Here is a 1224-nt window from a genome sequence, read left to right on the forward strand (position 1 = left end):
TTCCTGGTTAGTATTCATTCTCCCTGTCTTTGAAGTGAAGGAGAATTCAGTGCAAGCAAAGACTTGTGCAACAAAGTCCTGGTCACTTAGCTCACTTTGACATTACTGGATATAAATTCCATATTGAACTGAATTTCATCAAAACCTTGATTTTTCCATGGGAAACAGTCTGTTGCTGAAAATGCACAAAATTGCAAGTGAGGTCTTCAGGGTAGCATAGAGCAGGTGACTAGTTCGTTGACCTTGGCCATGTATTTTTCATTTGGGGATGCTCATCTGTGAATATATTTAGTCTGGTCTTGGCCCTGAGATGGTTAATCTGTCTGATGCTCTGTGTCAGTGTGGAAGTATTCATTCACACAGGTACTGGTTTTCTTTTTATGTTGTTTACTGTTTTAGGCTTCATTTTACAGACTTGTCTTAGCTAGGCATTTCTAATAAAAAACTGTCATGCTTCCATTCATGAAAAGGCAGGGATCCTCACTCATTTCTTAATTTTCCCACAGTGGATCTGATTGATGTTTCTCTGATTCAGCACATCCTATCAAGTGAACAAAGCCAGAGGGAAGAGCAGATTTCTCTGAACGTGCAGCAAGTCTCTAGGATGCTGATGAAACTTTTCCAAAGGGCAAGATTAGAAAAACCAGGCCAAGTAGATCCAAGAGCTGCTGGATTCACATTGAGCCTGCTGGTTGCCATGTATGACAGGTGAGAAGAAAAATAAATGTAGGTCCATTGTGAAGGACCATAGAGTCACAGAATAGCTTTTTGGATGGGGTCTTAAAAAATCACCTAGCTCCCACCCCAAGTATTGCTAGACTAAGTCTGTTTCTACCACTTTTAACACCATTTCTGTGTGAAACTTTCCCATTTTGATTGGTTTTACTTTGGTGGTTTTGCTAATAAAAATCAGGAGCAGTTCAACTGTAGAAATATGAGGCACAAACCTGCTTCAAAAAAACCAGTGGTCAAATGTTTCCAAAACTATTTGGAAATTCAGACTTCTGCCAGTCCATGCTAACATTTTCTCTGAACATCTTTACAGAGTAGCTCTTTTTCTCACTTGCAAGATATTTTGATACACTCCTAAAAAAGGATCCATATTTCCCTCTGGAGAACTGTACCAATGCACAGGTCAAGAATTTGCCAGTCACCTTTCATTATTCATTTTTCTCTAGCTTAAAAATTTCATCTATCAATTATGAAACAAAATTGATGTCTCAT

This window comes from Lichenostomus cassidix, chromosome 7 (assembly GCF_008360975.1).
Source record: "Lichenostomus cassidix isolate B80296 chromosome 7, HeHo_3.0, whole genome shotgun sequence".
In the NCBI taxonomy this organism is placed as follows: Eukaryota; Metazoa; Chordata; class Aves; order Passeriformes; family Meliphagidae; genus Lichenostomus; species Lichenostomus cassidix.